The sequence below is a fragment of the Triticum urartu genome, chromosome 1A (assembly GCF_056163025.1).
Source record: "Triticum urartu cultivar PI428250 chromosome 1A, HENAU_Tu73, whole genome shotgun sequence".
Classification (NCBI taxonomy): domain Eukaryota; kingdom Viridiplantae; phylum Streptophyta; class Magnoliopsida; order Poales; family Poaceae; genus Triticum; species Triticum urartu.
Genome location: NC_141873.1, coordinates 587,336,596 through 587,361,072, shown reverse-complemented (window position 1 = coordinate 587,361,072; position 24,477 = coordinate 587,336,596). Strand labels below are relative to the sequence as shown.

Sequence of the window (24,477 nt, the reverse complement as noted above, 5' to 3'; positions counted from 1 at the left end):
AAATATTCACAAATAAACTTGCAAAAACAAAAAAAGCTCTAAAAAACCTTAAACCTATCTCACATCATCACCTCAGCTGCCACCATGACCAAGAAGTCAATACAACCTAGATAGGCATTAGTAGGACAAGGACAACATCATGTATATATGTTGATTATAGGGTGTCATATTATATATATGAGTATTTGTTTATGGGGATGGGAACCCTAGTGAGGCCCCGTTCCTCAGTGGGGCATGGGTATGGGGAAATTTCATCCCCAGTCATGTAAACGGGGATGGGGATGGGATGATAGGAAATAGATGAGGATGGGGATGTTCTAGGTATCCCCATAGGGGATTATCCCCATTGCCATCCCTACTCCTCACGTGCAAGCCCCATTTTCCTTCCCCAACAAACTGGGAAGATTAGGAGAGGCATTGGAAGCCGGGAACAGCAAGGATCGGAGGCAGCGCGCGGCCGCGCGGCACACTACAACCAGGCAGATCTGAGAACTCGCTGGCTCGCCGGACGCCGGCGCCGTCGATCCGGGTGAAGCCAACGCGGCAACGCCTCAACCGCAAGCGGCGCCGCGACACCAGGTCGCCATCCACCGACGGCCGTCGGCGCGGCGCGGTCCCGTCGGGGCTACAGACTCTATCTCGGTGAGGCCCCTGTAAGCTATAGACTCTACAGTCATTACTCAAATTTGTGTGTACATATATTTTTCGGGATCCAAGCGTAGATGGGCTCCCCGGTGAGTTTTCTTGGTGGTCAGTGGCGGTCCTTGGGGGTCCTCCTCGCCGGTGGCCGGGTCTGCGACGGTGGCTTTGCGCTGTTCTGTGACGGCTGCTGTGATGGGGCGGCACAGGGGTGTGTCCGGTGGGGAGGTTGGCTGGAGGGATGGGCGGCGCCGACGTGCTTGGGTCACCCGTCACTGGCACAGCGGTGTGCCGGTCCGGAGCATCCGCTCCCCCACCTCCCCCTTTCCCCAGCCACGTGCAGGTTGTCGCAACTCCGGCGATGCTCAAGGCGGGTCATCTGCCGCGGGACATCGGTTGGGGGTGTCCCTCTGGTACAAAGCTGGCCTCTTTGGATGGTCTTGGGGGTGCCTGGATGTTGGGCGGCGGCCCTAGTGGAGGGAGGCGTGGAGTTCGAGGGTGGAACCTGCGTCTCAGGTGCGGGCGGGGAGCCATGGCTTCGTGGGGGGCTTGGCTGCGGGTGATGGGCGGAGCGGGGGTGTCGGAGGGGTGTGATCGCCGGGGTCCATCACTTGCCCAGTCCTCGTACTGGCCGGCGGCGGCGGCGTCCACGGACGTCGTATCCTTCTTGAAGGCTCCGTCGCGGTGCTCCCACTCCTCCGTGTGGCTCCGGGTAAAAACTTGATCTTCGGATCGGACGGTGGCGGCTATCCGTGGTCGTACCCTTCTGGGAGGCACCGTCCTGGAGTCCTTGCTTCGTCATTGTCCATCTCACCCCTCCTCGGTGGCTCCTAGTAGTTCTTCTTGGTTCATCTCTAGTTTGCTTGGTTGTCGTCCGAGTGGTGTGTCGGTGCCCGGCACCTTTGTATCTTGCCTTGGGTGTGTGCGGTATGTCGTGGTGGGTGTGTTTGTATCGGTTCGCTCAGATGTATGTGGTTGTTTGCTTTATAATATATAAAGCGGGGGGCAACCCTTTTTCGGTAAATTCCTAAATCTAGCAGGCAAGGCAGAGGGCCGGAGGCGCATCCATGGCTGTCCAATCTCGGTTGACGCTCTGTCTGTCGCCCAAAAAGAACGAGTAGTGGGACTGTGGGACACTACGCTTCGAGGCAGCAGAAAGGGCATGGTTGGGACGTTCCGCTGGGCTGGGCCTCTGATGCGTAGTAGTAAAACAAATTTTGGCCAAAGCCCTGGGCGGGCCATGACCCAGTTGGGCTCCTGTGATGGGCATAGCATTTGTAGTAGACTCGTCTTTGAGGCCGACCATTTTCCACCATACAGAGCTATCATACGGAAAGATCACCAGTTAATTTTATACACAAATAATTGTTCATTTCACCAAGAATAATACTCATTGTGACACTTAGATTGACGACACCATAAATATTGGTTGGGACTAAAGAATTGGTACATACGATTATGTTTTACAATTTTCAGTATGTTAATTATATTGTTGGAAAAACGAAAAAGCTAATCTATTCCTTGTGTCGGCTCTCCTGCAACTGTGCTCTATTAAGGGAAATTAAATTTGGTTGCTACAATGCTTAAACTCTCTGTGATGGGTTTGCTAATAGATAGATGGAACCTGATGTGCTCGAGCGTATACTTGATGGAAGAGAGAAACCGACGAATCTACCACTTGCACTTCTGGACAACATCACCGCACATTTCTCCAAAGAGCGAGAGATTGGCCATGGTGGATTCGCCACGGTTTATAAGGTAAATTTTCCTTTTAAAAAGAAACTATCCATATAGTGCCTAAACATCCCAAGGATAGCACTGTATCACCAAAGAATGGAGTGTGTGCTTTGCGGTGACATGTGCATTTACATCTAGGTGTTTCAAATAATTAAAATGGTTAGTTTCAGATTTTGAAATATGATGTTAGGATTTTCAAAAAATGTGCATTATGGGATGAGGTGTGAACCTGCAAATTCTGGGCCAAACATATGTGGGTTTGCAGCAAGTAAACAAGTAGAAAAGGGTCTAAAAGCAGCAAATGTCATTGATGGACTTATTTCCGTCGTAAACTTATGTTTAAATTACCAGCAATGCAGACCTAGGAACTTTTATTTCTAAATAATGGAGAGCTGTATTTTTTCTATCTCTTGGTGCAGCCCTCACTGTAGCTGAACTATGTAAACAATGAGAGATGACAGCTCTCGTATCAGGGTTGCTACAGCTCCAAGATACCACTTAGGTTTTGTGGCATATATCGCCAAGTCAAATTCTTTTGGCAGTATATTACCAGATTTGATACGTAGCATTAACAAGTGTGAGGTGTTTGGAGTACAAGCACCTCCACATGCCGTGTGGCCAGCTTATGGTGCCATAAGTTGCGGCGGAGAGCCTCAAGTTTTCCTTAGCAAGTACGGGGACCGTGCATGTATGTGTGGGTTGGCTTGTCTACTTTGTACTCCATTTCAAACAAAAAAATGTTGTGTTCTTAGGGTATTACACACCCTATTTTCTCTATTATTTTATCACGCTATACTTGATCTAAATGCTCACAGCAGGGCTATACTTGATCTAAATGCTCACAAGAGAACTCTCACGCCGTATCCTTGGTCCTAAAAATGATGGTGCATTCTTAAACAGGGTATCCTCTCAAATGGAAATGTTTCTGTGAAGAGGATAAGGAGCAACCATACAATTGATGAGAAGCTATTTTATCGTGAAGTTAATAGCCTTATGGCTACTAACCATCCAAATATAGTTCGGTTTGTTGGCTTCTGTGCTAGTACTGACCAGATAGCAATAGAAAAAGAAGGATCAAGAGAACTTATTTATGCCGAGATAAGAGAAAGATTGCTCTGTTTCGAGTATATCAGCAATGGAAGCCTGCAAAAGTTTATTAGCGGTATGCTGCTCTTCGCTTTACCTTTTTTGGAATAAAATAATTCTCTTTACTTATTTATCTTCTTTTCTTCACTTTCACTTTTTAACTCGCGATCCACAATCAGTAAGTATATATTGCATATATACAAATGTTACTTTAATTCAGTATGCAAGTTAGCTTGCACAAATGAAATGTCAGAAGATTTCATGCTGCCTTACTACTATTCTTTCTTTCTGTAGATGAATTAAGGGGACTCAATTGGAGTGCACGTTACCGATTAATCAAAGGAATATGTGATGGTCTACATTATCTACACATGGAAAAGCATATATATCATATGGATCTGAAACCTGCCAACATACTACTGGATAATGATATGGTGCCGAAGATTACTGATTTTGGTTTAGCAAGACTAGATGAAAAGTCACAAACAATGAGTATAGACCGTTGTGGATCACTGTAAGCTATGCACCTAAATAGTCGATTGTTGTTCCTGGTATTTACTCTTGCATTCTCTTATGTCATATTGCATCAAACTCCCTTTCCTGTGCAGAGGATATTGTGCTCCTGAATACCTACAACGTGGCAAGATGTCATTCAAATCAGACATATATAGTCTGGGCATTATAATCATTGAACTTGTGACAGGAGAGAAGAGTATTCCCGATAATAACAAAAATAATGTAAGATTGCTTTTACCTCACCACATGAAGATGGCCCCTTTGCAGAAATATCATTTTGTTTTCTTTGCATGTAGTTAAAAAAATTCTGGGTGCTCCTAATTAATTTGCATACTTGGAATAAAATAAATAAATCATCTGATGTCTATACTCAAGTCTCGCATTAAGTGGACTCCTAAATCAGCATGAATGGATAGGTTTGTAACTTTGTGTTGTTTTGTGCCGAAGTGCTAAACTTCTGTGGCAGGTTACCTCAATATGGAAGAGTGGCTTGCATCTCCGTTCTTTCTAGTTTTCACTCCTCTTGTAGTTGACAGACGAAACTGTCATGAACGAAAGTAGCTACCCACAGTTTCAAGTATAGAATGATACACTACTAGATAAACCTCTTTCATGGGGATAATGTGTGTATAAATCTAAAATCTGGATTGAAATTGTTGTGTATTTGGTGATGTTGTGGACAGTTAATAAGAAGAAACACAAATATATATAATTCTACTACTCTTTTTATGATGGGGAGTCTGAGAGGGGAAGTACTTTTAGGAATGCCCAACCTGGTTTCTGGCGTCATCATGCCCCTTGCCGCATGATTGGAGGCACCCACTTGGGTTGCATGATACGTTAAAGGGCATGCGGGCATTGTTTACATTTTGGGTTAAATATTTGGACATCGTCTGTATCACCTTTGGGGAATAACAGGTACTCAGAAGATGGAGGCACAGATGGAAAAAAACAGGGAAGGAAAGTCCATTGTGTTACCAACAAGTAACTAAATGCATCGACATAGGGCTACTCTGCCAGGAAATTGACCCTTGCCAACGGCCTTTTATATCGGAAATAATAGATGATATTGGTAAAATGGAATGTACTACTGGGCAAATCAGCGTTGATGCCATTGAATCCACACTTGGACCGGTAAGCTCATACGCTCCCTGGATACTCAAGAACCTTATTAGCTCTCTCTTGAAACCAGGTGCAAAAGCTTAGAAAAACACTTGGTGAAAGGACCTGCATTCATTATCTTTTGCCAAATCCTTAAACATATGCTGCAACTCTTTCGCCTTCTTCAAAATACATCTTCGGAAATGGAAGGTAGGGAGTACATATGTTCATGCATGGACAGTAACATACATGCCTGGCCTGCTCTTTTCTTGCAGATAAACCATTACATGGAGGATGATATGCTTGGGATTGAGCCACTCGAGTTACATTTTTCTTTTGAGCTTAACACAAAGATGTCATGCTCACTTCAGCTAACTAATGAGACAAATTCTTACATTGCCTTCAACATCCAAAAAGACGGGACCGCTTCCATACTGCATACAGCCGCACACAGGCATTGTGCCGCCACAATCTAAGAGTAGTGTCAATATAACATTGCAGCCACAGGACAAGACACCAAGAGATATGCAGCATGCCGACGAGTTCATTGTGCGGAGCACCAGAGTGAATGATGGCATTGCAATTGAGGATATAACTACAGAAATGTTCAATAAAGAGACAACTAGCGTGGTCGATGAGGTGAATTCGGATGTTGTTTTTGATGCACAGCTGCAAAGCGAGCTTGTTGATGTGCTTAATTCAGTACAACAGGTATTGTGATCAGTGCAAGTCTTGAGAAAATAACTAGCGACCTTTTTTGGTGATGTATTGCTTTTTTGGGAGCAAACTAGACATGACTTGAATGTTGGCATCTGTATATATGTGCAGGCAGAGTGTGCAGTAGAGAAAGGTCCTCTTGAGAATCTCCAAAGTTTCCTAGAAACGTCCGATCAGCTTTTTAGCTCGAACAGGAATGATAGTAGCAGTGACCGGGTGCCAAGCCATGTGGGTGTCCTTTTTAAGGCCCTCGTGAAGACCGAGGGCGAATTCCAGAATCAGTTGTCTCATTGCAGGTTTTTGCCTCATTTATCTTGGTTTAAGTTGTTTCTTTATCTTGACATCATCTAACTCTTGCACTGTGCGTCCCCCTAACTGATCCAGCAAATCTATGGAGCCTGGTTGTCTTTTTGATTGCCTTGTCAGTATGCTTCGGCCATCATCTGAGTCTCGATCTGAAGATGTGAAACACCCATTACCTGGTGCATCGTCCGATAACCTGGAGGCTATCGTATACAGCCTTCCTGCTCTTATTGAACCCAAGCTTGTTCCTTTGCTTGCGAAATTAGCACAACAATTGGTTCAAGCTGGGTGCCAACAGCAATGTGCAGAAATATACAGGTAGCTACTGTCAGCATTATCTTCATTTAGTGTTGTTACATCTGTCAATCAATTTGAATACATTTGCTAACAATTTGGCCATATTCATAATCCATGGAAAAAGGTTCAAAGATTCCAGTTTGGAATGTCGCTATACTAATACGAGTGCTCAGCAAAAAAAGCCATAAAATTATATGCATTACTGAAACTGCGAGGCTCCTGTGGAAAGATTGAATATTTCTTGTTTGTACGTGCCTTTGCTATCTGATTCCTATGCAGTCGCTGCTCCACCTTTGAGACTTGAGTGACTTGCTGAAACATTATTCTCCTTTTTTTGCAGCGAAGCTCGTGCTTCAGCTTTAGAAACGTGTTTGAAGAACTTGGGTGTCGAGAAACTGAATAAAGATGAAGTGCGGGAAATGGCTTGGGAGATTTTGGAGTCCAAAACAAGTAACTGGATTCAGTTCATGCGAATTTCTGTAAGGATCTTTTCTCAAACCTACTAAATAGCACTATAACTTGCCTCTGGTGACGTGTTCTGCTTGAAACAGGTGAAACTTCTTTTTGCTGGGGAACGCCAGCTCTGTAACCAAGTTTTCGGATGCAGCCAATCTTTGAGGGATAAGTGCTTTTCCACAATAACCAAGAACAATTTGGAGAATCTACTCAGCTTTGGTGAGGCAATTGCTATGAGTGAAAGATCACCGGATAAACTGTTTGTTCTGCTAGACATGTATGAGATAATGTGTGGACTTCAAACAGAGGTACATTTTATTCGAGCGTGCATAATGATAAGTTGATAATTATGAATGCCCAATATACAGTTAACATCTGTTTGCGGTTGAGACAAATGTTTTCTCCTTCACGCCACCTGAAAACTTTTCCTGCAGTAATTGTTTTAACAGCTTGGTTTGCTTTGGCCAGTGATATTTTCTTTTCGAGAAAACGCAAAGTACCTTTGCGTTTCCTTTCTTTGAATAGCTAGGGTTTGTTATTAACTTCCATATCTATTTGTTTTACTTAAACATATGCCAGTGATATTGAGCGATTATTAACTGCTGCATATGTTTAAGTAAAACAACAATTTCTGCTTACAGCTATACAAGTATGATAGTAGTCATGTGTCTCAGTTTGATACCATACTTCCATCATTGGAGTGTTGAGCCATCTGTATTTGAGTTCACCTTTTATGCATAATATATATTTCACCATCTCTTATCTCTGATTTGATATTCACCTTAACTTGACAAAGCTTGTAGGAAGTTTGAAGATTTATGGTGTCAATTGAATGTGAATTTATTTTGGTGGTAAGCTTTTATATGGAAATAACTAAAAGGTTCATCTTTTCAACTGAATGTGTAGATTGACACCATCTTTGTTGGAGAATCATGCTCTCAAATGCGCGACTCTGCATTCAGTCTGAAAAATTCTTTAGCACAAACTGCACAGAAGATTTTTAGTTATTTCGAAGAAGCTGTTGCAAAGGATGCAACAAAGAATATTGATACTGATGGAAGAGTTCATGCTTTGACGACCTATGTGATTAATTTTGTTAGGTGTCTTCTCGAGTAAGTGCCTAATCATCTGCATTTCTAATTTTTCGTTGGGGCGTAACCCTCTCAGCGACGCGCCACATCGGAACTTGGGTGTGGTGGCATATGGGCAAGGGCCGGGCCGTCACCCCCCTGGTGGCGCGCCATATCTTGATCCCGATACGATGGAAAGTGAACGAGGATCGTGTCGTCGCATCCTTACTGGCGCGCTACATCAGCGCCCGGATGTAGTGGAAAATGAGCAAGGGTCTTCGCATTTGACTCGACGAGTGCGAAGGGTAAGGAAGCTAGCTGAGCCTAGGAGGATTCGCTTAGGTAGCTGGAACGTAGGGTCTCTGACAGGGAAGCTTCGGGAGCTAGTTGATGTAGCGGTGAGGAGAGGTGTTGATATCATTTGCGTCCAAGAAACCAAATGGAGGGGACAGAAGGCGAAGGAGGTGGAGGATACCGGCTTCAAGCTGTGGTACATAGGGACAACTGCAAACAGAAATGGCATAGGCATTTTGATCAACAAGAGCCTCAAGTATGGAGTTGTAGACGTCAAGAGACGTGGGGGCCGGATTATCCTGGTCAAGATGGTAGTTGGGGACTTAGTTCTGAATGTTATCAACATGTATGCCCCGCAAGTAGGCCACAATGAGAACACCAAGAGGGAGTTCTGGGAAGGCCTGGAAGACATGATTAGGAGTACCGATTGGCGAGAAGCTCTTCATAGGAGGAGACCTCAATGGCCATGTGGGTACATCTAACACAGGTTTTGAAGGGGCGCATGGGGCTTTGGCTATGGCATCAGGAATCAAGGAGAAGATGTCTTAAGCTTTGCTCTAGCCTACGACATGATTGTAGCTAACACCCTCTTTAGAAAGACAGAATCACATCTGGTGACTTTTAGTAGTGGCCAACACTAGCCAGATCGATTTCATTCTCTTCTCCATCTGGTGACTTTTAGTAGTGGCCAGCACTCTAGCCAGATTGATTTCACCCTCTCGAGAAGAGAAGATAGGCGTGTGTGCCTAGACTGTAAGGTGATACCTGGGGAGAGTGTTGTACCCCAGCATAAGCTGGTGGTTGCTGACTTCCGCTTTCGGATTCGTGTCCAGCGGGATAAGCGTGCCAAAGTCGCTAGAACGAAGTGGTGGAAGCTCAAGGGGGAGGTAGCTCAGGCGTTCAAGGAGAGGGTCATTAAGGATGGCCCTTGGGAGGAACGAGGGGATGCGGACAATGTGTGGATGAAGATGGCGACTTGCATTCGTGAGGTGGCCTCGAAGGAGTTTGGAGTGTCCAGGGAAAGGAGAAGCAAAGATAAGGATACCTGGTGGTGGAATGATGATGTCCAGAAGGCGATTAAAGAGAAGAAAGATTGCTTCAGACGCCTATATCTGGATAGGAGTGCAGGCAACATAGAGAAGTACAAGATGGCGGCCGCAAAGCGAGCTGTCAGTGAAGCAAGGGGTCGGGCATATGAGGACCTCTAGCAATGGTTAGGCGCGAAGGAAGGCGAAAGGGACATCTATAAGATGGCCAAGATCCGAGAGAGGAAGATGAGGGATATTGGCCAAGTCAAATGCATCAAGGACGGAGCAGACCAACTCTTGGTGAAGGATGAGGAGATTAAGCATAGATGGCGGGAGTACTTCGACAAGCTGTTCAATGGGGAGAATGAGAGTTCTACCATTGAATTGTATGACTCCTTTGATGAGACCAGCATGCGTTTTGTGCGGTGAATCCAGGAGTCTGAGGTCAAGGAGGCTTTAAAAAGGATGAAAGGAGGCAAGGCGATGGGCCTTGATTGTATCCCCATTGAGGTGTGGAAAGGCCTCGGGGACACAGCGATAGTATGGCTAACCAAGCTTTTCAACCTCATTTTTCGGGCAAACAAGATGCCAGAAGAATGGAGACGGAGTATATTAGTACCAATCTTCAAGAAAAGGGGGGTGTTCAGAGTTGTACTAATTACCATGGAATTAAGCTGATGAGCCATACAATGAAGCTATGGGAGAGAGTCGTTGAGCACCGCTTAAGAAGAATGACAAGCATGACCAAAAATCACTTTGGTTTCATGCCTAGGAGGCCGACCATGGAAGCCATCTCTTGGTACGACAACTTATGGAGAGATACTGGGAGCAAAAGAAGGACTTGCATATGGTGTTCATTGACTTGGAGAAGGCCTATGATAAGATACCACGGAATGTCATATGGTGGACCTTGGAGAAACACAAAGTCCCAACGAAGTACATTACCCTCATCAAGGACATGTACGATAATGTTGTGACAAGTGTTCGAACAAGTGATGTCGACACTGATGACTTCCCGATTAAGATAGGGCTGCATCAAGGGTTAGCTTTGAGCCCTTATCTTTTTGCCTTGGTGATGGGATGAGGTCACAAGGCATATACAAGGAGATATCCCATGGTGTGTGCTCTTTGCGGATGATGTGGTGCTAGTTGACGATACTCGGACGGGGGTAAATAGGAAATTAGAGTTATGGAGACAAACCTTGGAATTGAAAGGGTTTAGGCTTAGTAGAACTAAAACCAAGTACATGATGTGCGGTTTCAGTACTACTAGGTGCGAGGAGGAGGTTAGCCTTGATGGGCAGGTGGTACCTTAGAAGGACACCTTTCGATATTTGGGGTAAATGCTGCAGGAGGATAGGGGTATTGATGAAGATGTGAACCATTGAATCAAAGCCGGATGGATGAAATGGCGCCAAGCTTCTGGCATCCTCTGTGGCAAGAGAGTGCCACAAAAGCTAAAAGGCAAGTTCTACAGGATGGCGGTTTGACCCGCAATGTTGTATGGCGCTGAGTGTTGGCTGACTAAAAGGCGACATGTTCAACAATTAGGTGTGGCGGAGATGCGTATGTTGAAATGGATGTGTAGCCACACGAGGAAGGATCAAGTCCGGAATGATGATATACGAGATAGAGTTGGGGTAGCACCAATTGAAGAGAAGCTTGTCCAACATCATCTGAGATGGTTTGGGCATATTCAGCGCAGGCCTCCAAAAGCTCCAGTGCATAGCGGACGGCTAAAGCGTGCGGAGATGTCAAGAGAGGGCAGGGTAGACCGAATTTGACATGAGAGGAGTCCGTTAAGAGAGACCTGAAGGATTGGAGTATCACCAAAGAACTAGCTATGGACAGGGTTGCTCGTATTTTCATCTGTTCATTCTAAAATTATATTTGGACCTTTTGAGGCTTCTAGGAATTAGATCGTTGTTCCAACTGTTTCGGTGAGCAGAACACATAGATAATACTGCTTGCAGTTGTAGGTGAACTTCATTTCTCCATTCTTGTAAAGGTGGTGTTGATACAATTCTAATTTTTACCTATTAAATGCCTCTTCAGGCTTCATTTTTTCTAACTAGTAATTCCCTATCCATGTTATCTTTCAATATGTCACTACTTGCTGCAGCTTCACAAAATAAAGGAATAAAAGGTAAATAATGACAGCAATCTGCTTTTTTTGTGTAGTTATCAATCAACTCTGAAACAGCTCTTCCAGGAATTCAACAGGGAAGATGGAACAGGTTCTGAGCTGGCATATATAACCATGAGTATTATGGAAGCTTTACAAAATAATTTGGATGCAAAAGCAAAACAATATAAGGATCCTGCACTCATGCACATATTTTTGATGAATAACATTAATTATATTGTTAAATATGTCGGCAGGTATGTTCCTTATGAAGTACAATCGAACTCATAATTAGTTAGTGTGTGAGTTTAACATAATTGGAGTTCACTCTAATGCTCTCTTCCCTTTCTTTCAGATCAGAAGCCAAGAATCTATTAGGCGATGACTGGATTCAAAGGAATCGAGGGATTGTACAGCGAAATACATATCAATATAGAATGGTTGGTTGGTCAAAAGTTTGTTGGCTAGAAATCTTGAAACTCATTTGTGTCATTTCTCTTACATTTTGATGCCATCTTATTGAAGCTTTCTAACCTCATAAATATATATGTTCTCACTAAGAACGCCAGTCGAAACACACTCGAATATAAAATATATATGTAAGTACTAATAATGAATAGGTGGGAGGAATGCAGAAATAATTGAACATTGATGCATCTCGTAAATGGGATTTAGCTAATATGTTTCGCAGTCCCCTAATTTTTTGTTGCTGAGTTATGACTGGATAGATTTCCTTGGGATGTAGTATTGTTCAGAAGGAAAACTTTTTGGCTTGAGTGTATCGCTAATTCCTGAACATTTCTTTGGTGGCCGCTTTATATGTTACAAGTATGATATAATATTGCTTAGAAAGTGAAAATATAGTCGCAAAAATAAGAAAAGCTAAGAAGTAAAATATTTATGTGCATTGCCTTAATTTAGTTTTCTAATGTTGTAGGTGTTGCAATGTCTATCACTCGAAAGTCATAGCGGTACAGTTTCAAGAACAGTTGTGAAAGAGAGGTTTGCTCATATGCAGTGACTATTTCAGCATACTTTATTGCCATGATGGCCTATTATTCCATTCTGAAACATTGTTCTACCCTATGATGCTATCAGATTCAGGTCTTTCAATGTGTTATTTGGAGAGATTTATGAGAAGCAGTGTGGCTGGTCTGTTCTGGATTCAGAGTTGCGTGAGTCACTAAGAATCGCAGTTGCAGAAATTCTGTTGTGTGCATACAGGTCTTTCAAAATGCATTTCGGGTATTTTTCTTGACACTCACACACCTCGTACTTGCAAACAATGGATTTTGCTGTAATTCGTCGACGGATATTGATGTTCATGTCTGAAGGCCATAGCTCCTAGTGCGTGTTTAATTCTTTTTGGCGCCTATAATACCGCTTTGTCAAATCGCAGGTCTCTCATCGACAGCGGCAGAGCCCCCGAGAAATACATCAAGCACACGCCCGAGCAACTCGAGCTACTCCTTTACGATCTATTTGAGGGAAAACAGGAAAGCGGTTGATGGCTGCGTCGCCGTCGCGAGTACGCTTCTGTAACAATTGGGGCCCCGCGGTTTGTCCACCCAGCAGTCCATCCAGCATGCATGGGATGTTTGACCTTTTGGTCGTGGGTTGACCGCAGTTCTGAATCTTACAAGAGTTTCCGACAGTGATGATTGGCCCTATTGTGCTAGTACTATCTTATAAGAGTTGACCACGGTAACCAGTGGAGGCTCAGTTCTGAACTGTGATAAGAGTTGACCACTGTGATTGCTTGCTGGTTTTGTTCTGGTCAATTTATGTACTCAGACAAGCCACGGATACAAGCTCAGTTCTGAATTGTGATAAGAGTACTACTTTTGGGTTTTGGCCACACATACAAGCTCTTGTCTTGGTGAGCTTACTGAGTCTGAAACGCTCTTCCGCGACTGGTTCAGAAGCACAGCTGTATGGGAACTAAAGCAGTGGAAGCAACGCGTCGACAAGAAGTTTTTATCATGAAACCTAATTCAGCTCCGTGATTATGTGGATAATTGTTGTTTCGTTAACATCATCTGTTGACCCACTGTGATCAGTGGGAATCTCGGTACTGAATCCCGTGTTAAGAGCTACTAGTTGACCACAGACCACAGTGATATGAGTGGCTCTGCTCCCTGGTTATGTCCTGGTCTGCTTGCTACTTTGGGGCACACTCCAATCTATTGTGATTTGTTCTCATCTTTTACCTTCTTTGAGAATTTATTCTGATCAGTCAGTGACTGCTCCCACGAATTTGCCGTTAAGTTATCACGTGAGGGTCATTTTGGGGCTCTATTTTTTCGCAAAACTGTCTGGAATTTTTTTGGCTGGACTAAATTGACAAAAGTGCATCCTCTACATATTGTTGTTGAAGATATATGTGCGTTGGCCAATGCATGAAACTTGACATGGTACCAGAGCCACGGGTCTCAACTTCGAGTCATGGCTTTCACAAAGTAGTCATGTATGGCTACTGCTGGTAAACTTTGGAAACGAGCATCATGTTGTTCAAATTTATTTTGGAAAAAAAATGCTTGGTCCTTTTGCTTTTGACAATGAAATCAGAGTTGATTGGTTCAAATCATTTTGGCTAGAAAACTACTGTAGCTACTTAACAAAAGTTGTTGATCATCGACATTGTGTTGTTGCTCTCCACAGTTTATTTGTTTGTTTGTCTGTTATATGCATCTCTACTCCTAATGTCTGAGTTGGTAGGATTGCGTCCACGGTTTATTTTCGTCTGGTTTATTTTTGTCCGGTTTATTTTCGTCTCACATCCCACCACCATATCTCATCAAGTTGTTTTTTTTACCTTCACAATAAAAACTTTCCTAACCTTTCCAAAGTTTCCTAACTAGACACGTTATAAACGGGAAGGAACTGATAGCACGTTACCAATCAATAAAATTTAGTTTTATGACAATTAATTCCAAATCTTAATTTTCCTAATGCATCGTCCTTTGCCTTTTCTAAGTGGTTGTTTGCATAAGGAGAGTTAGCCACGGGTATATCTCTACTCCTAATGAAGGAGTTGTTGTTTGGTTTCGCTTCACTTCATTACCTTGGCCAACACATTCCCAACAGATTCAAAAATCACAAATTAGAATTCAACCTTTTCATGTACAACACATTCCCCTCGATCTGTTTCCTACGTCGATCGACAAGGACGCCCCAGCCGCCTTCGCGGCCCTCTTCGCCACCGTTGAGATCAGAGACGACCCGCCGCCGCCGCCGTCGCGGATTTCCAGTGACGCCCGCAGAGCGGCCCACACCCTCGCCAATCAATGGCATCAATCACGTATCAATCGTGCATCAATCGCACATTGAACAGGAGGACCTCGCCTCACCGGTCGTCCGCCATCGGAGCCCATCTCCTTCTCTGTCGTCGTGCTTGTGCATCCGCCGCAGCTGTCACCCGGATCGCGTCTCACGCTGTCGCCGTCTTCCACCATACTGAAGTGGCTGCCGCCAACAGGACACCTCCACCCCGCCCCGCCCCATCTTGCAGCACCCGAATCAGTGCATGCGTACGAGAGACGCAGCCACTCAGGGCATGTAGATGTACTGAACTCTAGACCTGATCGATCAGTGCATGCAGGCGTACTGAAACCGGGACAAGCAAGCCTCTGCTTGCAAGGTAGCAGCAGCACTGGGATATACATACTATACTAATATGCATACAACAAAGTACTGCGATTTGCCCCAGTAGATTAGTTCCATTTTAGTTTTAGTTATAAACCATTTAGTATAGTACGTGAAGTCGGCCCTCCAGTTAGTACAGAAGTATTTTCTTTATCTGCTGGTGAAGGTAGCTGCTGTCGTTTCCAAACAGACTCAAGGTAATTGCTATTGGGTTCTATCGATTTAGAATTAACATGGCACAGATGTATAGCTAACATTTTTTGGATGGCTACAAGTACATTTTTCTTAATTGTAAACCATGATGTATTTTCTTTCGGTAACTCGAATCACTGACCTACAGCATGATAGCCCATATATTTGTGCGGAAATGTTGGAGATGGCCCGTTTAAAATGATGTTTTAGAAATTTTTTCAGTAAAAATCAGGGTGCCAGCAGCGTGATGTTTGTATAATATTTCAGGAGAAGTGGATCTTTTTGGGCAGTTATAGCCTCCAACTTTCTGAATGAGTATCAAAAAGAATGCTATGAGGTAATGCAAGCACTTATATTCAACATATGGGCTACTCTAGGTTGCATGCTAAATTATGATTAGAAGTATCTCTATTTTTCAATCTAAGGCGTCTGAACTTTTTACTACTGTTCTTTTATATTCGAGTAACATTGCTTCCTAATTTCACTTGATTTGCATTGGACGACTCCCAGAGCTAGGAGCTCAGCGAGCACAGGGATCTGTTCTGAGCTCCTCCCTGTCTGTTCTCATGTTTATTGTATCAACACATTCATTAAATGGGTGTACTGTAGTTCATATCTTATTTGCAAGTTGTGCAAAGCTGATGCTATTTGATCGTCTCAGTTAGATGAAAAATCAGGCAAGGTCTAAGGAAAGAAGAATTGAGGATCGGGAAGCATAGGAGCAGATTCTCGCGATATGTTACTGTGTCATCTTAGCCGATAACAAATGGAGAAGAAACAGAAAAGAAGTGGAGGATGAATATTGGACCAAGAATTTAATGAGGTCATGTGAATCTTTTGTCTTCACTTTGAGGTAAACTTCTACCTACTCCTGAGATCAGTGAATGATGTGTGGATTGAAGAATTAGTTTCTGGCTAATGGAACTACTAACTAGAATCTGAATATAAATGTTTAAAATCAAAACTGGGTTTAAACAATTGAGACTTTGATCTAGCAGTAAAAGCAAAGTTGTAGAGCATATGAAGGAGGTGGAAGTATGTAATACTGAAAGCTGATTTTTTATGCATGATTAGTTTTAAGAAATACTTTTATGCATGTTATTGATACCTGCATCTCCCTTGATCTTCTTGTAGTAGAAACAAATTAGTTGGTTGGTTACCCTATAATTTAGTGCTAATTACTCTCCACCCATCTCGTCACATTCTATTCACCTTGGATTTAGATCAAGGTTCAGATCCTGGCGCATTTTTCTCGGTGAAAACAGATTGCACAATTGCAGATGCAGAGGGGGAGAGAGGAAAAGGATTTCATGTCTCAGCCAAGCAGGAGTCGTTCATCTTCATGCAGCAGGAGCAACGCACGTGCAAATGCGAGCCCACAGTAAGCCGCCATTGCCTTTCTCTTAGCCCAATCGCCCTCTCTGCACATATTTTGTATGTGTGTCCTTGCAAAACGATCCATATCCCGCATAAGTGGGATACTTTGCTCAGCTTGCTCCACTATTGAAGTACTTTGTTGTAAACACGTTTCTACATAATAATTGTTAATACCTTAACTTTGATGTGAAGGTTTGCATTATTGTTGTCGGACCTGAATTACATCAAAGACTTCAACAAGGGATGTTTTCCCTTTCACGTGATTGTCTTGCTGCCTTCCTCCTGCCTTTCAGTTCCATGCATGTACGCAGCTCCAAGATCCAAAGGCGTGCGATTGTCACGGCAAACGCGAGTAGCAAGGATGACAAGGCGGAGGAGGGAGGGAGAGTGTTCAACCCATCCAGGTTGCGACCAACCAATCTCCGTTAATATCATTCATGTTGGTGCTGCCACTCTCCACGGAGGTGCCGGTCGGCCGGCACATACGTCAGTACGTCATCTATCTCAGATTCTCAGTCACAGCTATGATAATTGGAATATATTCATCTCCAGCTACAGGCCCATATTTTTTTGGTTCATGGAAAGAATTTTATAATTTTATCCTGTAGTTTCATGCTCCACATTTTGATAAAATTGACAAATGTCAGATTTGATTCGTTATTAGGTTCATGAATGCCAGGCGCTGCTCTTTTTTGTGAGGACTGTGGTCAGCAGCGCTGCTTACCACGTTGATGATTGTAGAAGCAACACCCAAAAGGAGTGACATCACAAAGATGGAGGACGACATCGAGCTGAGGTGAGCCATTGCCAATTTTCCATGATACACAAGAATGGAAGTGATTTGTTTCTAATTCTGGCACAAAAACTAATAGAAGTCATGTATTATGGTTTTTAATGCTTGTGTATTTTTCTGTGATCTTTAGAAGAATTGTACCCTGAGAAAATTCGAGAAATCAATTGTATGTAACTTTGGAAATTAAGTATGTTGGTAGCATTCTGATGTTTAATATACTAGGTGACATCCTGCACGTTGATGATTGTATGTAACTTTGGAAATTAAGTAGTGGGGGTGGGCCTTTTCGCATGCATGTTATGTGATGGATGCGGCATGCTTGCATGTTGAGAAAAATAGTTAGAGGGGGTAGCTATTTAAATATAGAAGATACCAGTGATCATACAACATGTGAAAAGTCATTAATAGCAACATATTTAGTATGACCTTGTTAAAGTGATGGTCTACCTGACAGCTTTCAATAAAGCACTAAGCCTCAATTGAACTGACAATATCTTGAGAAAGAGAAAGGTTATATGCTACAAAGGTTGTTTAAAATGTCGATTTGTTGGATAAACAAACTATGGTATATACATCCTTGGTGAACTTAGTTATGTATATGTACATTTGTGAGTGTTGAATAATGTCGCCATGTTGTGGATTTGGTGTTGACTTGCCTAATTTCTGTAGTATTATATGGTTCGTGCAGGCAAATATTTAAGGTAAGGGCGGTGGCTCTATTATATTGGAGTGTAAATTATTTGAGTAATGTATATTTATATATCTGTTGCCCCTGCTCCTCTTGCAGCAACACGAGCCACATTGAAGCCTGTGGCCAAGAAAGTTCTTATCAAGTCCGCCGCTCGCCTTGAGCAGCGCACAAAGAACGCTACCGACTTCGATGAGCATAGATGTCGTTAGAGGATGTTGTCGGTGGCTCTGCCCTCAAGATCTGTAGGAAGGTCATCAACAAGCTCACCTCTATGCTCAACCATTGCCTCAAGGTGAGAAACCCGATTCATACGACATCTATGTCATTTAATTTGTACTCATGGGTTCTATATCACCTCAGCTGATTTCAGTGCCTTGAGCTTTTCTTGCATTTGTGAATGGTGTAACATCTGCGGGATGATATCAACAAGTTCAACGTCAAAAATGAGCTCAACATTGTAGAGCGTTTACTACATCATGGTCATATACAAGTATTAGATGGCATCATATGTAACTACAACCTTCCTCTTCAGCATGTCTTTTATTTTGCGGGTATCATGTCTTTTATTTGGCAGGTAGCATTTATGTTGAAGACGATTCTTTAATCCTTTCTGAGGTGAAATACAAGCATGTAGCCTACCTCCCTTAATTATTGTATGATGGAGTTTTTGTTGATACAGAGCAATATTCATGTGAGGCCTCACTAATGTAAACTAAAGAAAAACTATTTAGTAGGCATATTTCATTTCTTAATGGGCGAGTATTTTACAAGTCACGATGCTTAGTTTATGTCTGACCATACTGTGAACACATAATAGCATTGAGTAGCGGGGTGAGGTGGTGGGCGCAGTCGCAGGCGCATGGCAGAGAGAGGCAGAGATGGGATTGGATGTGATGGCTGATAATGCTGATGCAGTTGCTGTCCATTTTGAGATGAAGAAGCGTTGTTAATGTCATTTTATAAAATATAGAAAATTTGGATATATCAGTTAAAATAAAAAATAGGGTGATGCTGAGTACAAAAAAATTTAGCGGGGAATCTTTATGAAGTCCTATATTCTTCTCGTATCCCCCAACTCTACCCATGCAACACGCTGGACATCCATGTCTATTCCCTCTGACGGCTACAAGGAGTAAGAGAGAGTGAGATGAAGGGTGAGCGGAGGAAGGGAGAGATGGAGATATATAGAGAGAGGAAGAGCGGAGAGAGGGGAGGTTTACATGACATTGTTGTTGAGTTACTCAAATATATATATATATATATATATATATATATATATATATATATATATGCATTATAGCCCGTAGCAACGCACGGGCGTTCTACTAGTGATACATGAAAACTAACTAGACATTGTCATCTTGTCGAACTTCTCAACAAGCGGGAGCTCCTATTAGACTCTGTTATATGCATGATACATGAAAACAAAGTAGAGGTTGTCGTCTTGTCGAACTTCTCCAAGGTGGGAGCTCCTATTAGACTCTGTTATATGCATGATACATGAAAACAAAGTAGAGGTTGTCATCTTGTCAAACTTCTCCACAGGCGGGAGCTCCTATTAGACCCTCTGTCGATCAAAATGTTGGCCCGACACAAAGAGTGTCCCCACCTGAGCCGGACAATTACAGTAGTGCATATCGACATTTTCTTCCCCTGCAACAAGTGTCGACTACCCTAAAAAGACATTGCAGCAGTCGGGTGACTCTAGCAGCCGGTTTTCAAAGAGTTCTGGATTTTTTATCAACTATTCAGAACTTCTAAACTCAAACAAATTTTCAAAAACTTGAACATTTTCAACAATTCTGAACATTTAAAAAATGCAAATACTTTTTCATTTTTTAATCTTTTCGGACTGACATTTGTTTTTTGAAAAACACAGAAAAAACTTTTTTTGGAAACTTTGAACTATATTTGAAATTTATGAACATCTTAACAAAATACGAACTTCTTGGTTAATTTATTAACAGTATTTAAAACCTGAATTTTTTTCAAAATTCCCAACATTTTTGGAACGCGAGCTTTTTGAAAGCATGAATATTTTTTAAAATAAGATTTTTTAAAAAAAATTTCTTCTTATTTTTGAAACGTTTTCTAGAAAATTTGAAACAGGAAAAAAATAAAGACAGCCGCCAGAGAAAAACAACAGAAAATAAGAAACCAACACATAACATTATAGACTATTCTTAATACAGGAATAACAGGAGCAACTAAATGAGCTGGCTCAAATCCGTAGCGTCGTGTATGCGGTCTGGCGACTATCTCAGGCAGAATGCGTCAAGTAGGGATCATCCTTTTCTCGCCCGCAGCGATCAAACCTTGTATCACCTCATGGTGTCCTCTCCATCTTTATTACAACTTCTTCTCTGCTTCTTCATTCATTCTTTTTTCAATGTTCACCTCTAATTTGCAAAATGTAAATATAGTACTCACTCCGGTCCAAATTAATTGACGCTGTCTTAATACAACATTAATTTGGATCGGATGGAGTATGAAACTTTTGTTAGCATATTTTAAAAATAATAGTTTATATATTTTTTAAATGCTCATTAAATTTAAAAAATGTTCATGAGCTTCAACAAACGTATGTATGATTATTATTAAAATTTAATAAAAAGGGCGAGTACTTGAGATAAAATGTTTCATGCTATCAAAAAAATGAGCATGACATTTAAAAAATGTTCACGCCTTCCACAAGTATGTTCAGTTTTTTAAAAATTTTATAGTACAATGTAAATGTATGTTAGCGTAGTTAAAACAAATGTCTTGCATCTTTCAAAAAATAGTACATGACATTTTAAAAAAATCACGAGTGCCAAAAATATGTTAATGACATTTATATAAATGTTTATAAAAAAATCCGCCTAGTTTAGTAACTTTGTATAGCATTGAAAAAATATATGTGAGATTTTAAAAAAATGTTTACACGTTCCAAAAATATGTTTGTGGCATTCTTAAAAGATGTTTACACACATAAATCAGGGTTTTATCTCTATGTAGAAATAATATTCCATAATTTTACATGCTCATCAATTAAAGCCTGAAGGGCCAAACGATAATTTTACCTCGAACCACCTCCCCGGAACGCCATTGAGGAGGACCACCGAGCGCGACAACCGGAAGATGAGGTCCATCCAATCGCACCAGAGACAGAGAGGCGGGAACCCCCACACCTCGATGATCTTGCGTAGGCTGCTGTCCCAAACAATGGTGTCGAAGGCCTTTGCAAAAATCTAGCTTGAGGACAGGAGTGGCCGCGACTCTCATATGACAACAACGCCGCATAAACGAAGTTGTCCGAGATGCTTGGCCTGGCAAGGAAGCCAGACTGGTCTTCATTGATAATTTTGGCGATTTGCCTATTGCAGTCTCGTTGTTACCCCTCAGCATTGTCATTCCCATTTTGCAGCGAAACTGTCTCAAGTGGTACTACACGGAGTCGGTGCAGGGGCAGGTGAGCTACGCCTACGCCGACGCGCTGGACAAGCTGGCGGCGACGGAGCTCCAGCTCCCCGTGTGGATCACGGAGCTGGACGTGTCGGCGGCGGACGAGGCGGTGCGCGCCGATGAGCAGGTGCTGCTGCGCGAGGCGTTGGCGCACCCGGCCGTGGAGGGTGATCATGCTGTGGGGGTTCATGCAGGAGAGTCACATGTGGCGCTCCCACGGGCAGGGCAGCTCGTCAACGTTGGCCGACGAGGGCTACTCCGGATGGGATCACTTCACTAGAGATTCCTGATGCGAGCCAACGCGATGCGAGCTCCGGTGATGGTGGCCCGGCCGCCGCTGAAGGGCCTGCACCACGTCGTCGAGGCTCCGCTTGTTTCTGAAACTCATATTGGCAATGCCTGAAACTGTTGTTTCTGAAAAACGGTTTACTGAAACTGTGGAGTACGAGAAGGAGGTGGCGGAGAAGGTGTGGAGAGGCAGGAGGTCTGGGGCGGTGTCACCTGGCTGTGGTGGAGGTGTTTATGCGAGAAGGAGCCGGAGTGAAAGGAGAGGTCACAATTGGAAAGAATCGCAAAAAAAAAAACCATAACCCGGAAATCTCAGTTCAAAAAAATGCTAATATCAATGGAGGGGTGATTTCCTTTAATAGGTGGAAAACATAGGAAATATTGGTTGTTATCAAGGAAAGGTAAAAATTTAGGAAAGTTAGGGTTTTTGAACTGATTTCTATGCAAATGGGGTTTTATTGTTTGGTAACGTGATATCAGTACCTGCCCGTTTGTGACGTGTCTGATTAGAAAAGTTTGCAAATGTTAAGAAACTATTTATTGGAAGGAAAGTTGTGACGTGTCTGTTATTTGTTTCCTAAAACAAATTTCACTAATAAGAGAAATCGATTGATTTAGATAAGTTAGGAAAGTTAGATTAAAATGTATTATTTGTTTTTTGAAAATCTGTTATTTGTTTCCTAAGACAAATTGAACCAATAAAAGGAATCGATTGATTTGCATAATTTAAGGAAGTTAGATTAAAGTGTATTATTTGTTTCCTGAAAATCTATTATTTGTTTCCTAAGACAAATTGAACCAATAAAAGGAATCTGTTATTTATTTAAGGAAGTTAGATCCATGATTTGTTATACGTTAGGAAAGTTTTGATTGTAATAAAGCGTGGAGAGAAAAATAAACCGATGGACCAGGGTGGGAGGGGGTGGTGGGAGGAGAGACGAAAAAACCAGCGAAAATAAACCGCGGACCAGGGTGGGAGGGGGTGGTGGGAGGAGAGACGAAAAAAAAACCAGCGAAGATAAACCGTGGAGACGATTCACCAACTCATCCATTAGGAGTAAAAGATTTTTGTGGCCAAGTAGTGAATATGTAATTTCGGAAATGTTATGACGATGTTGAGTGCTCGCTTATATAGATATAGATACACATACACATGGTCATAGACACCTCTTCTGATGGGGGGTTAACTGTGATCCGCCAAGGATAATCACATCTCCTGCTGGGTGCGATAAGCTGCCTTGCCTTCAGCAAGCACCTTGTCCAATGGGCTGGCCCGTGGAATCTTCACCACGGCTCCGATGACGATCTCAAAACCACAGGAATTTACCAAGACAAACGATGTTAGTGAAAACAAAGACTCGTGGTAAACCGGCCGGGATGGCATTTGGGTTTTGTACAATCTTCATACCTTAGCAAGGATGAAATGATGGGCAACGGGAAGGCTTGGCACAGAATTGATTGTCTGGAGTCGAGCTGTGGCCATTCACAAGCCATCTTGATGATAGCTTCTCTTCTTCCTAGTGCCTGATCCATCCCAGGGCCTCAGAGCATCTCTAGCCAATCACTTAAACGCCCGATGAACTACGCTTTTCCGTCCGATTTACAGAGTAAATTGCAAAAAACCACTACAATTGGGGACCCTAATTCAAAAAACCACCACCTTTTGATTTTTTTTAAATAACCGCCACGATTGTGCTGACAGTTTTCAGAAAACACTGATCGATTGATTAGAGCCGTTTGACAACGAATCTGACGGGTAGATCCTATTGTCAGGTCAACCTGGCATATGCCAAACAGAGTGAGGAGACGGACGTTAGGTCCTGTTGAGTAATTTCCTCAAACACCTAGAGGGCATCCCGTCGGCTGCCTAGCTCGCCAGTGGCAGTGTAGGAATGGGCTGCGAGTGACTTGAGTGTGAGGTAGCGCGGCCGCAGGCAGAGAGGCGGCGCTGGACCAGACGCTCATGGGGTAGTCGGGGCGCGGGGCGGACCAAGAGCTCGTGCTCTCGGCCATGGTGCTCGGGAGGTCGCGGGCAACGGCGAAATAGGGGGGAAGGAGATGGCCCTCATGAGGGATCTCGGCGCCGGACCAGGGCGCCCACGGGGTAGTCGGGACGCTGGGCAGAGTTCGCGTTCCTGCCATCGCTGCGGCGTGCCCGTACTCTGTAGCAGGCGGTAGCTTGAGCCGCCTTGCGTGGCCGCTGCTGATGGTCGCTCGGCCGGGCACGGCTAGTGCTGCTGCTCGCGGCCCGTCGCGTGGCCGGTGCTGATGGTCGCGTGCCCGGGCGCGGCCGGTGCTGCTGCTCGCGGCCCGTCCCGAGGCCGGTGCTGCTGCTCGCGGCCCGTCCCGAGGCCGGTGCTGCTGCTTGCGCGCATGGGCGCGGCCGGTGCTGCAGCTCGTGCCCCCGTGCGTGGCTGCTGCTGCTACTGCTCGCGCCCCCGTGCATAGCCGTGGCCGCTGCACTTGCTCGTGCCCTTGCGTGGCTGCTCGCGCTCCCGTGCCTGGTCGATGCCGCCGCTGCTGCTCGCGCCCCCGTGCCTGGGCATGGTCGCTGATGCGGCTCGCGTGCAGGAGCATAGATAGACAAGGTGGAGGGAGATCACGGAGGCGGAGGCTCGCGAGCCGGCCGGCGGCTGAATCCGGTGGTGCGCCGGTCAGATGCAGGTGTGATTATTTCC

General features: G+C 43.6%; 1 pseudogene across 1 annotated transcript; it reads left to right on the top strand.

Annotated features, from left to right (window-relative positions):
* Nucleotides 1–222: 222 nt before the first annotated feature.
* Nucleotides 223–13,578, top strand: LOC125532224 (exocyst complex component EXO70A1-like; annotated as a pseudogene). The gene is made up of 17 exons (XR_015610115.1): nucleotides 223–642; nucleotides 2,257–2,397; nucleotides 3,277–3,538; nucleotides 3,757–3,976; nucleotides 4,071–4,200; nucleotides 4,897–5,112; nucleotides 5,355–5,790; nucleotides 5,908–6,092; nucleotides 6,181–6,417; nucleotides 6,737–6,875; nucleotides 6,948–7,160; nucleotides 7,759–7,964; nucleotides 11,426–11,626; nucleotides 11,725–11,809; nucleotides 12,307–12,371; nucleotides 12,468–12,614; nucleotides 12,769–13,578. The product of XR_015610115.1 is annotated as an exocyst complex component EXO70A1-like (transcript).
* Nucleotides 13,579–24,477: the final 10,899 nt, after the last annotated feature.